The sequence below is a fragment of the Anopheles gambiae genome, chromosome 2, assembly GCF_943734735.2.
Source record: "Anopheles gambiae chromosome 2, idAnoGambNW_F1_1, whole genome shotgun sequence".
NCBI classification, from domain to species: Eukaryota; Metazoa; Arthropoda; class Insecta; order Diptera; family Culicidae; genus Anopheles; species Anopheles gambiae.
The window spans coordinates 115,540,645-115,553,010 of record NC_064601.1 but is presented as its reverse complement, the minus strand read 5'-3'; the positions used below and the strand labels follow the sequence as shown (position 1 = coordinate 115,553,010).

The following is a 12,366-nucleotide window of genomic DNA, read 5'->3' as shown; positions in this document are numbered from 1 at the left end:
CAAATACATAAATAAACAGGAAGTGTTATTGCCCAAGCGGGGCGAGTGCGTGATTCAACACCAAAACGTCTGGAAGGAGTTCTCAAGTTTACGATATTTTTCACTCTTTTATGATTTATTTACCGATTTATTCATACAATGTACTCTGCAAGAGATTCGATGTTGTGAAATAATAATATGCTCTCTGATAACTCTGAGCACGCAATAACGACTTAAAGCTGTATTTAAAGAGCTCTGCCCTGTTTGCGGATAGTAAGTACAGCTGCAACCCATTACTTTGGATGGTGCTGCTCGGGTGATCGCTAATCGCGGGGGTATGGTAAAAGCAGATGATGTTTGATCTTTCCCGCCTTTGCTGAAGGCTAGCGGGGTTTAAAGGAGTGTCACAATTTACACCACGTTTGTTGCCCATCAGCAGCGAATCGTTTTCACGTGTCCGGTCGCGCATTGACTTTGTAAGAATTGCGCAAATTGTCGCGAATGCTTCAATCGCCACTCGCCGTAAACAATTGATTATCAGAGGCAAGGGAAGAAATCCCTTTCCCTAACAGTGTGAGTTTAGTGGAGAGTGATGTTCGGTCATCTTGCGAAAGGATGTTTGGGAAACAATTCATATTTTCATCCCATGTACTGTGTACCGTAGTAGACGATAGTACGAAGGGGCGAGCACATAATTCATTTATCACGTTGCGATAGACGCATTTAGCGAGACCCGTTCGATCGACCCTTTTCGTTCGCATTCCTTCGCTACTTTGCCAAACTGGGAGGTTCGCTCGTTCGTCTTGTGTGTGTGTAAAACCAATAAATAGTGCCGTGTGCGCCAGACAACAGAGGCTTCCACTGTGAAAGAGAGTTATAATGCGTGTACAGAAAAGGTTTACATGCTCTTGCATTCAGCTGGAAGAAGCTGTTCAGAACTTAGACTGTGTAGGCGTGTATTTTTTGTAATGTACTTCGATGCGATGTCTAAAACTGGGCCCCTTGGTTGTGCTGAAATTACCGTGAATCTACTTACCGGGGGCTGGTGGTACCTTACGCCCGTAACGTGCCATAATCGGAGCTCCATCGACGCGTTGATGAAAGAATGCTCGTGGCCAGAAGGGGTAAAGGATGCAGTTGCCATCATCCAAGTCGACCGCCAAACCTCCAAACAGGAGAGGCACAGGACACTCGGGTATCGAGACCACGCCAAAGGAAGGAAGCATTTTTCGTGGAGCAAAACGGAAACACAGCATCTCCCTCCGTGAAGGTAGCGGAAGTTGTTGACGATAGGATGCGATGCGGCGATGGTGGTAGCCGCTGTGGAGATTTTCCCATCCAGAGTATCATCAGCCCTTGCATCCGTTGGAACCCAAGCCTTGTGTCTGCTGCTTGGCGTGGAAAACAAGCTCCTCGATGGGCGCAAAGCCGAGGGATAATGCCCATCTTCCGTGGGTTGGAACGACACGAGAGAGAAAAAAAAACACACACACAGCACCGTTCGCATACCCCCGCCAGAGAGGAGTGTACCTTTTCGTGTCCTCATCCTTCTCCAGCAGCCCTATCTTCTCCCCATCTGCGATGGAGCTGGTGTAGCTGCGCGCGTGTGTGTGTGTGAGAGTATGGGAAGAAGGAAAATAGGGAGAATCCTTGGCGCCCGCCAGTCGGACGCCAGGACGATTTTTGTCGATCTCCCGGCACGCGCTGTACGGCGGAGTTTATGGAGCTCTCTGCTCTGTATGTACAGCAGCCTGCCTGCCTGCCCGCCTGTCTGCCACCCTATTCCCTTGCTTGCTGCATTATGTGCTGCTCCCTTTTAACCCCGACAGCCTGAGTTCTACCCCCCTCCCCCCACCATCCCTGTTCAATTGCTTCTCTTTTATTTCTTGGAGAGCTTTCGGAGAATCCGTTGGTGTAAAGTATATCCATTTGAAGTCGTCCTTGCGACGAGATGGCACGCTTTGTCGCTGGGGCGGGCGAGGCGGCAGTTTTTTGCGCTCATCTTATGTCCCGTTTTGTTGCCATCCTCTGCATGCGTGCCGTTGCGTTCGGGAGGATGGGAGCACGAGCTTTTCCTCTGCAGAACGATTTTCACAGCTTCACAACAGGAGCAAAGCACGGAAGCAGCAGCAGCAGCAGCAGCAGCAGCAGCAGCAGGAGTATGAGGTCAAAAAGTTTGCCACTTGGTTGCTTCTGTTCTCTTTCATCTTGCTCTGCTGGCAAGACTACCGCCGAGGGGAACTGATTTTTTATGTACCACACCGTGGTTTCGATTGAGCGTGGCTGGCGTGTGACACCTTATTCTTAGAATTGTATTGTAATTTAATGAGGTAAAGCGGTGCGCTGTGGTTACGCCAGTTTTTGATCGCTATTGAGCGACGGTTAGGGTGGTGTAATAGTTCCCTGAAACACCTCCCCACCCAACGCCGTTCCTCCAAACTTGATGCTTGAAAATACGATCAATTGAACCCTTTAAGACTAATATCTACTCGTTTTCTTCTCTCTTCTCTTTGCAGAGTAACAACATCCAGTCGAACGAAACAGTCCCGAGCGGAAAACAGTCCCCTCTAATCAACATTTAAAGTCAAACAGCTGCTTCTTATCAGTCAAACGCGTTTCTTTCAGTCCCCACAAACGACTACTTACTACTAACGACCGATAAGCAATAATTAGTCAGTAGCAATCGCTCAAACTCTATCTATCTCTCTCGCTGCAGCGAAACGAAACGACAAAACAGGGCGCGAAAAGAACGAGCGTATATTATTTTAGTGTGTGTGTATAGTTTACGTGTTTTTAGTGCTTCCATATCGAGATCGACAAATAACTCTTACTACTGGTACGCGTTTGCCAACGAAAAACAAAAGAGCCAGCCCCCACATATCATCATAAATCAACCTATGCGCAAAGGATTGTGCACGGGCAAGCAGCAGGCAGACGGCAGTGGTTACGGAGCGGTTTTTACGCATTACTAACGGTAAGTGATTTTTTGGAGCTGCAAGATCCGTACGGATTTCTCGGCCGTCCTTATCACGGCATCAGTAATTGAGTTGCGATAAATTGCTATTTTTCCTGTGACAGTGTCACGTGTGGCACAAGCTGGGTGAGCTTGGACTTGTGTTGAATAGTTGTTGTTATACTTTTAGGGCCCCAAACGCTTCTCGCTCTCGGTATACAATGCGTGCCTGCAGTGTATGCTGTTATGTACAATGGTGACAAGTAAACGCACCCGATGGGAAGAAGAATTAACCGAGAGTGTAACTAAAGTACAGGCTCCGCGCGGGTAGTAGTAGCTGGCAACACAATTTATCTGGCGCCAATTGGTCGCGCCACTAGTATGGCTGGCTCCCGGAATTTCTCCCCTTCTGTACCGTGGTGTGGTGGTGATGGTGGTCGGGATAACATTCCACTGCACAACGACCGCGCGCAGCAGGAGCAGGTTGAAAATCCAAAAACGTCTACTACCAACGATTTGCTAGTGAGATACGCTTAAAACACGGCACCTTTGGAACAGGCCAAAGACTTGCTGAAGACTTCAGAAATTGAAGAAATGTGAAAAACTGTTTTCCATCTGCAGTATTCATTCTTGGGTTCATAATGCTCCATGGTCCTGGAGTTCGCCCTCGCGGTGTCATTGACGCCACTAGACACGGGTAAAAGCTTGCACACTTTGCCAAGTATGACCCGCACGAACGGGGACGGCCTGGTGACTCTGACGGTCAGTCAGGAGAGTTAGTATGTGATTGCAGTTATGATGAATTGTGCGAATCAAAACATCTCATTTGATGACCACTGGAGATGACCTGTGACGTTCCAACAACCCCCAGGGGGGAAGGTGTTCATCCCCGACACCAGCTGCATCCACCGATACCAGAGCGGTATCAACATAGCGACAATGAAATAGAAAAGCCCCCCAAAGAAGTGGGGTGGAAAAGCTCTGTGCGCCCACGAATACACGAATTGCACGGATAGCTGTTTTTGGGAGAGATATTTGAGGTTAGTTTCTGCTTAGTAAGCATAGGAGAGCGCACTCTCACACAGTGTGTCACATGCCTCGCAGAAGCACCCCGTCCGTAACGATTTATTATCCATTTGATTTTGAATTTCCTTCTTGGATAAAACTTATCCCAAATGTCGGCTTCGGGAAAATCGCGTGAAAATGTATCACCCTAAAAGTGGCATTGTGTGTGTGGGTAAGCGTTTTTGGAAGCGTAGGACGACGAAAGTGCTTACGAGGTGCGGTGTGTGTGTGTGTGTGTCCTTATGTAATGGAAGTGTATTACATAGCCACGTGTACGTGTGGCATTGCTGTAGGATGCAATGGGTGAAACAGGAACACACAAAAAAAGCTTACAGAACCAACCGTAAGAGGGTGGTTGTGTGTGTGCACGAGGGTTCAAACACATACATACACGTAGAGTAGTACTGTTCCCCTCGTTTGAAATGGGTTTTTGGGTTCGTTGGAAGGATATGCGCGGGTGCTAGGGTGGTGTACGCTAGTGTACGCTCGATACGGTGGTGCGTATACTGGTGAAGCATGCTCATTGCGCCTGTGTAGGAATGGGCCAGATGGGGTGTACTAACACTACCAAACAGCAGACTCTGCCGCCTCACAACGACATCGATCCCTGCAGAGTTGTGGTTGTGTTTGCGCTTGCGTTTGTCTCTTCGTCCTTTCACTCTACGGCTCGTGTCTCTCTCTCTCTCTCCCTCTGTCAGAGGAAAATTCGATGTTTATGGTGTGCTGTCGGATCTTCCTCTCGCTTTCTCTTTCTCGGCCGAAAGTCGTTTTGCTCGATGTTTCCGTCGGTCCAGAGGGGACTAAGTAAATAACACCGATTCCGAAGCCCGACCAGAGGGAAGCGATTCCTGCTCCTGTGGCAACCGACCTTGCCACGGACGGAGCACAGAACCTTTCGTCGGCAACCGTCGGCGGTGGGCTAACGTCATTCTAAGCTTAGCCGTTGTCAGGATCGGACGGAAGCCGCCGCTGTGTCGGACACCACCGCCGGCCGAACCTGTTCGTTCGCGAAGTCGCGCACGACGAGGACTTGCGGTGCACTGGAGGAGTCGGAGATGGGTGGTGATGGTGGGTAGAGGAAGGTAGTCGCTGTCGCCATCGCTCGCGCGAGACCAGCCGGTCAATGGACGCTGGCAGCAGTTTGTAGTCGTGCTCCGGCCGTGCCGCGGGCAAGTCGTCGCAATCGCACAGGATCCGCTGTGAAAGCTCAGGGGATCATCACCAACCGCCCCGAACAACGGAGATGGCGTTGGTGCCAGGCGCTGTGAACAGTAGTTACCGGGCAGGAAGGAAGAGTTACAGTGTGAACAGTTGTAGTGTGTAAATCAAGGAACAATGAACGATTGCAGTGTGCAAGTTGTTGTGCAGGTAGACGCGACAGACCGTAGTAGTAGTAGTATACCGTTTTGGAAGCATTTCCGTCCGTTATCTGTTTTCGATTGTTTTTTTTTCTAAACACTGTCCTGTGTTAGTTCTCACAAAGTGCCTCCAGTAGCCGACAGTGCTTTTCCGTATTACCACACCGTGTATGCCTTTTCAAAAAAACACTCGAAAAACACGTTAGAAAGTCACAGTGGCGTGATCGCTCACAGTTTGATATGGTCAAACCACCACGAACCCTGAATGTTAAGTTTTATCGCGTCGTTACGAGTCGTTTGAAGCGATGAGATCCAGGATCTTCAACGTAGGGTTGAGTTTTCGTTTGCCAAACCCCGTTTGTAACTGTTTTGCGGTAATTTCCGTTTGCCACACAAGTGTACTTAAGATTCGGCTCGAAAAGTCGGCAACTTAGTTGTTTTTTTTATTGTTGTTGTTGTCCGCGACTTAGTCCGCGACATAGACCCCTCTACGATTACGGCGTTGCGAGAACGCAAGAACTTCTTCGCGCAAACTTTGAATGCGGCGGTGATCGCGGTGAAATTTCTTCGCTACAAAACTTTTGGAGTTGTGTGATTGTATGTGTGCGCGTGTGTGTTTTTGTTTTCTGGCATCCCAAGCCTCCTCCCGTCCAGCTGCTAGAAACGTGAGTGTCTATGGTCTTCCTTTTTTCACCATTCGTTTTGGTTTTTGGAGAATAGTTTTCGCAGCACAAGAGCAAAGAATTGCGCGCTGCTGCGCGCGTATTCTGAAGCGAGGCTGTGGAAAACTTTTGTCCAAAGCCTGAAAATCCTTATCTTCTTCTTCGTCGTCGTATGTGTTGAAGCGTGTGTTGTTGGAGGAGGACTCCGTGTGTACTAAGGGAGGGTAAAGCTGTATCCAATTTCATTTGATTGTGGCTCGAGAGCGCAGAAGTTTTCCGTTAATTTGGGGCTGTTCTGAGGTGTTTAGCTGTTTTAGCGGAGGCAAGGAATATTCTTTTGATAGTTTTATAGCGAGTGTTGGATAAAGTTGGAGCTACACAGAAAGCAAAGGATTTCACTGCGTTAGTCTTGAAGAGCGAAAAAAAGCTGTTATGTTACAGATAATTTTAAAGCCTTTGGTTTAGAGTTTGTTATACCATTTATCAAACTGCCATAGTAATTTACAAAACATAATTCAGGCGAAGCGCAATAGCGACCATAAATGCCCATCCATCAGCAGCAGAGAACCCACCGGGAGTTCTGGTTCTGGTTCTCTTGCGCTCCGATGAAAGTGTCACGTCACGTGGCAGGCGAACTGGAAAGTTGTGTTCGACTTTTCGGCCGACTTCCACCTCTGTGGTGATTTTGAAGTCATCCAAATGCGCTTTTACATACACTAACACCCGCACTCCTCCCCCCAGAGTATGTGTGCCTATCACGAATGTGCGTTTGCTGCTGGAAATAAAGGACGCTGGCAACGATGGAAAACGTTCGCGCCTCCTCTCCCAAGCACCGCTGCATAAAATCCAACGAGGCAAAAGTTTTGAATAGATGAAGGGAGAAATCATCTTCACGCCAACATGATCCTTTTCATTCCGTTGCATCCCTTTCCTTTCTCCCATCCTTGCATCTCTCTCTCTCTCTCTCTGTTTAGGTGCTGGTAGGGTCGGTTTCTCCCTTTTTTTTGCGACCGTAATTCGATCGCAGAACCCGATCGCGCAGGGTGAAACCACTGTCCATCCACTGTGATTGTGTGGCACCGTGACCGGGATAGGGTGGGCGTTGGGTCAGCCCGGCAGGCAGGCAGGGAGGCAGGAAGACCCTCTTAAAAGGAGGCAACTGTAAGTGGTAAACTTTTCCCTCCGGGTTTTTGACTTTGTGCGGGAAGTTAAACCGGCTGGAAGTCGATTGTTCTCGTGATTGCGGGTTTTGGGGCTTGATGTGAAGGGTGGTTTTGTGTCTGTGTGTGTGTGTTACTTGGGTCGTTTTATCAGACTCACGAGGAACTAGGAAAAAACTCCCGCCTCCTGACCAACTGTCTATGAAATGGTCGCTTTTTTTCGATTGCACACAGCTCTTCGTGCTAGAAAGCGCAAAGCTGTGAAAGGGAAAGGAATACTTTAGCAGCGTGTTTATGATAGTTAGCACACAAAAAAATCTCCAAAAAAATTGGGAAAAAGTCTTCAAAATCTACCAGCCTGAGCCTGTGCCGGAGACTTTAATTACGTTTGCAAAGTTTGGCATCGGAGCAGTCCAGCGAAGAGCCGCTAATGGGTGAATGCATTTGGATGAGTTTCGCCAGATATGTGCGCACACACTTTCGGGGGGCAATGTTGTTCTACATTTGCCCCAAAAATCAACCACAAAACTGGAGAAACTTTCACAGCTTGAAAGCGTATTTTTTATTCTCCTTTTTTTCACCAAAATACCACTCATTTACATGATTTTGGTGCCTTTTTTCTACTATTCAATCCAATCCTCTACACCGGAAAATTCCAATTCTGCATGGTGTTGCAACGTGTAGGCGTGTGAGGTGTGTTTTTTTGCGGAAAACGATAAAAATGAGGATTATTCTATAACAAAAAAAGGAAAAACACATTTTTCCCACCAAGCTCTGCTGCGGGGTCGGAAACGAGAGAAAGGGAAGAAAGGGGTCAGTGGGATTGTTTCGGGGAAGTTTTTTCGGGGCCCCAAACCCTCCAAACCACATTGAATCACGTGGCGAATGTGGATATACAGTGCAGGAAGAGTAAAAATTGTATGTGAGCTGGCAGAAAAAAGGATAATCAGAAAAAATCAGGATGAGAAGGAAAAAAACCCTTTCCGTGTGTGTGTGTGTGTATTTTTCAGTTTTTTCTTCCATTTTGTGTTGGTATTCCGATCCAATAACGATGCTCGGCTGGGAACATGGCTGGGTTAGGAGTTTTTTTTTCTGCCAGCCTCCAAAACAGCGGCAACTAATTTACGAAATTTAATAAAACTTTCGCACGCCTTTTTTTGGGGTGGGCAGGAAGGACATTGCTGTGAAAGCAGGTTAAAGAGGAAGGAAGCGGAAGCTAGCACTACGGTGAAAAATATTCTAACAAATGGTTCACATTTAGCCGACAAGACATTCATGCAAAATGAAGGAAAGAGTAGTGCCACCACGCGTTTGCTACTTGAAACCGCGTAAGAGGTAGTAGTGCCCCAGGAGGCCAGTAGGCATTTTACGGAATTTCTGAAAACCCTCCACAGTAACACACGCAACAACATATGACGGCGATGAACGGCTTAAGGCGGTGGTGGGGTCATTCCACTTCTCAATTCAACAAAAAAAGGTGTACTCCTCTATCGCTATGTCTGTTTTCTGTCTTTTTTCTGCCGCGACAACGAACCCACCTTAGGCACCAGAGAAACGAAGGGAGAGGAAGCCACACAACTATTCGACGCGCACACTTTGTCCTACATCGATTCCGTGACGTCCACCACCAACAACAACAACAACAACAACGAGCCGCAAAAGCTGCAGAGTGCCTTCAATATATTCGTTCCGTTGTTGTTATAGCGCGTTTGTTGATCGCAGGCTGTTAGACAGCTGGCCACCAGGACGACGGTGGCCTTGTTGCCAAAAACCCCCGGAATTCCCGCGAGCAGCCTTTCCGGATTCGCAAAAAGGCCCCAATTTTGCACCTACCACCACACAAACGTGCCTTTCGTTATTGAGCCGTTCGTTTTTTGTTGGTTCTGTTTTGTTTCGGTAACTTCATTTTGTTGGAGTGGGGGAGTACTGCGAGGACACATCTTCTCGCAGCTCGCAAATCCCTTTTCTCTCTCTCTCTCTATCTCTCGGCCGCGATCTCCTAACTCTCCTACACGCTCGCGCGCGTCTGTTGCGGTTTTTTGCCTGGACGAGTTGATGCAGAGCAACCAGCGCAATCACAGGCACAGGCACACACTCACTACTCACAACAGTGTGTTTGCTGCCTGCCCACCGTTCAACATCGCAAGTAGGCGCCGCCGTTGCGCCCCGCAGCAGTAGAGCAACAGGACGCGGACAGGCAAGACGTTCCCGGTTTGTGCCTTGGGTATTTTCGAACGCTTCTAAGTTCCTCGCACGGACGACGCCAAAGTCCTCTCACATCCGTGCGCTACCCCTCCGTGTGTGTGTGTGTATGTGTGTGTGCATTTGACCCGTGTGTCGGTGTGCGTGTGTTAATAGTTATAATAGACATTTTGCTGTAAGAAATTCGTCCGGAGACGGAGAGGGATCTCAGGATGGAGCAACTGGTGCCGACAGACGACGACGTGGACGACTGGTAAGTTGTGTATTTGGAAAGTAGCAGCACCCTGCTTCTATTAGAGGTTCCTGTTTCAGGGGAGAACTTATCCGAGGTGGCTCAAACAGTGCAGATTATGCTCAGCCTGCTACGATTCTCCATTTGGAAAACTACTTCAGCAATCGTCCATAAACAACTGGCAAAGAGTGTGGTGGTTAAGAAGCAGCATCGCACGGTAGTTGTTTCCCTGCGGCTGGGAGAAAACAGCCCGGCAAAACACAATCGATGGTTTAATTTATCATTTCCTACGGCACCACCACGGCTAACCACGAACTCTGATGGTGAGGTTGAAGGATTTTGTAGCTCGAGTGGAGTGCCGTTAGCCACAGCAATAGCAACCATTTGTATTAATTTTTATGTCAATTCTCAGTCCCACAAGAAGTTGCTGAGGTGTAAACCTGATTTGTAGGTGAATAATCGACAAGAATTGGCAAGAAATGGGTTGAGATCCTTAAGCAGGTACTTTGCAGTAAGCATTTAAGTTAAGAGTAAGAGGAATCTAACCAGAACCAGATGAATGTAGCTCCAGTATGGGGATGGTTGTTTGGTGGAATTTCCTAACCCTATCCATTTCTCTAAACGCAACATTCCAACCTAATTTTGCAGAACCGATGCTACGCATTCACATTATCGCTGCCAACTCAGAGAACTGCGCGGTCACGATGGGATTGTGCAAAATTCAATGAAAGCATTTGAAACTTCCACCTACCGACCAGACCAAATAGCACAGAACACGTGCAAATGAAAAGCGTACGACCTTTTGAACCTACAATTACTTCACTACAAAGGGGGTGGGAAGAGGAGGACCGTAGCGCCCCAGTGGACGCAGTAGCACATTCGGAGTAGCTCTTGCTGTTGTCGGCGAGTTCGGTTACCGTCGTCCGCAAGGAATGTTCGCGGCATTCGAAACGCCTGTTTGGTGTGACAGTTGGAGCTTCGGTGGTCGAGGCTTGCCTACTAGTTGTACTAGAGATATTTTAGAGAAGGTTGGGTTTTTGTAGTAGAGTTGGCTTCGATTTTTCCCTAAATAGAGAGCACCACCGAACACAGCCGAGCCTCGGTTCCTGGTGGTTAGAGGAGGACTTAAAAATCGATTTTTATCGTTACACTTTTGTTGACAGGGTGCAGACTATGCTCGGTTCATAGCTTCAAGCGAATGGGGGAAAGCAGCTTGAGATCCGTTAGACAGTCCACAATGCAAACCACACACACACATACGCTCTCTCTCTGCTACGGCTTCAATTCTGTTTGTGGGTTTCTTCACTGCCGTTGGCAACTCTTTCGTTAAATGTTCGCATTAGTGTTGGACACATTACTGCCGGCCCGTTCACCGACGCACTAAATGGTCAGCTTTTGGTCAGCTCCAAACAGTTGCACAGTGCGCAACTTATCACATTTGACATCTACAAACTCTCCTCCTCCTCCCCCCCCCCCCCCCCCCCCCTTCCAGGCCACTCTGGTTGTCCTTACTGACGCAAAACTCAAAAGCTTTTCCAAGCTGTTCCAACTGTTTTCCGTGTTTCGTGTGTGCATTCCATGATTGCATTTACGCTTGCGACACACACACACAAACACCAATTGGGGTTATGAAACGAATTCCTCATTCTCGTTGCTGTCCATCTCTCTCTCCCTCTCCCCATATCCCCCGTTCTGCAACTGACAGATCTCACCCACTATGGACGATAAATGATCTCTCTTCGGTCGTCTGTTCGCGCGCGCCGTTTTCCCTCCGCGTCGCTTTCGAACTTTCGGACTTTTCGGCCGGTGCCGCCACGGAGGATGGCCATGTTGTTCGAACATTAATCCCAGCGAAAAACTGAACGTGTTACGGGCGTGTGTAGTTATTGGAGTGCACACATATACACCACCCCCACCACGGGCGGATAGGAGATGCGACGAAGGGCCAACTAATTATGTCGGGCTCCCTCGCACGCTCTCTTGACCATTGGCCTCACCCGCGTGGGCATAAGGGCGTAATGGGCAATAACACGAACGGTTCGTTTCGTTTGTTTGTTTATTTGTTTATGGGTACTGGGTGTTTGTTTGTATGTGGCTGTGTGTGTGTCTGTATGGTCCGTTTTGCTGCCCCTGCCGAGAGGATTGCAATTGGGGCGGCTGAGCAAGTGCAGCAGCACTCGAGAGCGTGCAGTAAAAATAATGCGAACTTGTGTGGGTTACACATTACACACTTGGTTGTCGCTGCAATTTCATCGGGACACACACACAGAGCAACTTTATTCGACGGCAAACACATCCTGTCCGAATGGTTGTCTCCTCCGCCATATCCCGCCATGCAAGGCAGACAGACGGAGGGAAATGGAAAGGAATTAATTGGAATTTTTTGACCACAATTTAATTTGCTCCGGTCAGTTCGTCGTCGAAGGGTGTGGGTGACAGAGAGACACACACACGCACACAGACACACACGCTCAGTTAGTGGTAGTTGGAGTCAAAATAAATGTCCCTTATGGGGAGATGAAAGTAACGGAAAAAGGCGTGACAAGTGGCTGGGTGAAGCCCATAACCACAATAAGGACAATAAAAGGCGTTAACTGGTGTCAATCGGGGCAATAAACCCCCCTGCTGCAACCGAAGGCATCGGGAAACTTCGGAGGAGAGACATAAGTCGGCAAAAATCCACTCCCACCGACCCGGGGAATGTGTTGTGGGCATCAACATTCCAGCGAGGCTGTGGCGTTGGAGTTGGAGAGTT

The 12,366-nt window shown here is 48.4% G+C and overlaps 1 protein-coding gene across 9 annotated transcripts in view; it reads left to right on the top strand.

Annotated features, from left to right (window-relative positions):
• LOC1269749 (talin-2) overlaps nucleotides 1-12,366 on the top strand; it is a 58,487-nt gene that overhangs the window by 15,618 nt on the left and 30,503 nt on the right. For 8 of the 9 annotated variants that reach the window (XM_061651476.1, XM_061651480.1, XM_061651474.1 and 5 more), the window contains one exon: nucleotides 2,496-2,953. The gene's annotated coding sequence lies outside the window, so the exon portion shown is untranslated. Of the gene's footprint in view, nucleotides 1-2,495; nucleotides 2,954-4,693; nucleotides 6,021-8,720; nucleotides 9,633-12,366 lie in introns of those variants that run through there. The other variant, XM_061651478.1, reaches the window with a different exon arrangement.